This window comes from Notamacropus eugenii, chromosome 1 (assembly GCF_028372415.1).
Source record: "Notamacropus eugenii isolate mMacEug1 chromosome 1, mMacEug1.pri_v2, whole genome shotgun sequence".
Taxonomy (NCBI): Eukaryota; Metazoa; Chordata; class Mammalia; order Diprotodontia; family Macropodidae; genus Notamacropus; species Notamacropus eugenii.
Window position 1 is genome coordinate 49,362,821 of NC_092872.1, and position 3,189 is coordinate 49,366,009.

Genomic DNA, 3,189 nt, shown 5'->3' on the forward strand with positions numbered 1-3,189 from the left:
TTGTACCTCCCTGAAAAGTGTGTCACTGCAGCCTTTTAAACCCTCACCCAGATCATGTGCCAAGAAGGAAGCGGGAGGCTTGGAGGTGGGCAGGGGTCAGCATATGTACGAATAGAAGAAATAAAGGGATTGAAGTAAAGCTTCTGGTGCTGGATGTTTTTCCTTCTCAATCACGACCATGACCTTGAGCCAAAGCTGGCTGGGACATGATGTCTAGTTTTTGAAGTTGATGGTGTGTTGACCAGTAGTCTTATTAGGGGTCCCATGGACAGGTGAGAATGCTTTAACCTTTGCAGCTGTGAGCATTTTCATGAACCGTGATGAACAAGACTGGTGGCAGCTCTTGACTACCAAACATTCTCACAGTGAGTGCCCTCTTGTCCCAGTCGCTTCTGGATCATCTCAGAAACACCCATCCACTGGAGAAGGGCCTAAGAGAACACTTATGACAGGCAAGGTCACTGAAAGGGAGTCCCAGCCCTGCTGAGCCTCTCTGTGGCTAGCCTTACTGTTCTCAATATCAGTTATAACTCCAGGGCAAGCTCCCTTTTGAACCCCAGCCTAGGGAGAGGACATGATGTTAGTTCTGGGTTGTCAGTGACTTTGTGCCATTTGGGCTTCAGATTTATTTTGCCAGTGCTATAAAACACTTGCCAGAAAGGTAAAAAGAAAAAAAATCCCCCCTCCTGGGGTCATTGTCAGCTCCTGCAGCCCTTCTGGTAATGTGAGGCATCTTGCCTGAGAAGTAGTCCGTTAGGTGGCTCATAGAAAAGGACCATCTGCACCAGGGGGCTTTCTGATCATTTGTTCCTTTTGCTCCAGATAAACAGAGGAAATAGTGTCCTGGGAAGAGACAAATATGCTGGTGCCACAAGTGGCCATTTCTGTTGTTTTAGCTGAAGCATCCTGTCATAGTAAAGGAGACACTGGAGGACACAACTAGTTTTGTGACCCTAAGCAAATCACCCTTGCTGAGCCTCAGTTTCCACATCTGTAAAAGTAGGATAATAGCACTTGCTTCATGGGATTATTGTGGAGATCCAATGAGATACAGGTATGAACAAAGTACTTGTGTAAATGTCAGGTATTTGGGTTAATGGACAGCTCAGTGGAGACTTCCCTGTTAGCAGACCAGATGGATTTCAGGTAGGAGAATGACTTGTTAATGTCCAAGGCCAGAACTTCTGCCCGAATCTCCTGTGGGAGGTGTAGGGTATGAGGATGAGTGATTTGGTTTTTACAGTTATGACCATTAACGTTAGTCCTGCTGAACAGACCACTAAAGTGAGGCATTTGTCCAATAACAGCAAAGAAACATCTGTGCCTTGAGTGAAATTGTTCCTGAAGACCCAGGATTCTGAGAACTGAGGCTTATTCCATTATATTAGAAGGGAGTAAAAGGGCCAGGTACGGTAGACATAATTACTCTCTGCCTTTGGGACCAGTTTAGTCTCACTTTGTTTCCCTGTGCAGGAGAGGAGGTATCTGTTCTTTGCATATGGTGTCGCTGGTAATAGCCACGTACCAGCTTCTTAGTAAAGGGAGGGTAGCTGATGAATTTTATGCTGCTGCACAATTTTCCTTCTTTATGACAAACAGTGATTTTACTGGGGAGCTAAAAAAATGTATCTTTGCGAAGCATTGAAGTCTTAATTAGAAAACCTGTGAACCCTAAGAGATGTTTCTGTACTTTAATAAAAAGTTAATTTTTACTTTTGTGGTATTGTAATGGTACTTTCCTCACTAAGCTTACTGCTTCCACCAAGTGGAGACACTTGGAAGAACACACTCATCCAACCAATCCCAACTCAAATCTCATACCTTTGCTTGGTGTTTCCCTCATAGGTCTTTCTAAGCATTCTTGTACTCACCACAATTGAAGTGCTAGAAATTGGGAATTTATGTTCCTGCCCATAGAGTGATCTACATCTTCAAGCAAGGAAGTGCCTTAGGGACAAAGATGGGACCAAAACATACCTTCTCAGACTGGGCATCTGTTCTGTCAGACTACCTTCCACATACACTTTTCTATGATCATGCAGCTCATAAAAACTTCTAAAAAACAGAGGTCTGTTCCACCTGTCTTGGTCGCTCAGTCTAGTCTAAGATCTAACAGTTTACAAGTAGGACTTTGTTTTTAGAACTAATCCTATAATGTGGGAGCAAATTTAGTTACATTCTGTTTGGAGTTAATTCTCAATACAGTTGCTAAACTATTCATAATATAACATAATTCATAATATAATTATTGTTAATTAAGGAATAGCCCCCTCTCCTCGCCCTGAGTTTTTCCTGCTACTTAGCAGAGGCCCCATTCTCTTTCATTCCTATTAAGTTTATTAAGGTTTCTTCACCATGGAGGTGGTGGTTACTCAGACCTGCCTTGATATTGGTAAATAGATTAACTTGTCACTGCAGATCCTAAGATTTCTACCTTTTCTTCCCACTCTAGGAGGGATAACTTTCTAAACAATAGTGATTCTGGAGCATGAATTTGCAAAGGTAGCTGAAAGTTGGGAAGCCTCACCTGGCAGGATGTCTCTAAGCTAATTTCTGTTTCCCTCCAGTTAATGATCTTGGATAATGAAGGAGTTTGTCCTAAGCCTCTGGGCTTCTGTGCTGCAACCTTTCAGGCAGGTGGCAATAAGCAAAACTCAGCTAAACCTTTTGATGAAGTAAGCACTTCATGCCTCCCCAGTCCCAGAATTCTTTCCTAGGGTAGCCTGGGTATCAAATCATTGGTCCCAAAAGCCCATTTGGGTTCCACTGCAAGGTAAGTCTAAGGGTCTTTTTTTTGATCCCATGAGTTCCCACAGAGGGGCTGAGAATAGGCCCAGCTCTGCACCATTCACTTTTTGCTAATGTCCCCATTTTAGACACTAAAAATTGTGGGAATATTTCCCACAACTAGGCTTGACTGTTTACTACTTTAGATGGGACAGAAGTAGACCTGTTTTCCTGTTCCTGTATCTTTTCTTCCAGGTAAGTGAGACTTGGGAAGAGAAAACAAGGTATGCCTAGACTACCACCATATTTCTTTATACACTCCCAGTAAAGGGTCAGCCAACATATTAGGACTTTTAGCTGCTGGTCCTTTGCTTGCCTACCAGCTTTTTTTGGATTCTGTGCAAGGCTAGAGAAAGGCTGAAGAGGGTTTGATTCTAAGAGTGACAGTTGGGCAGTGAGGTC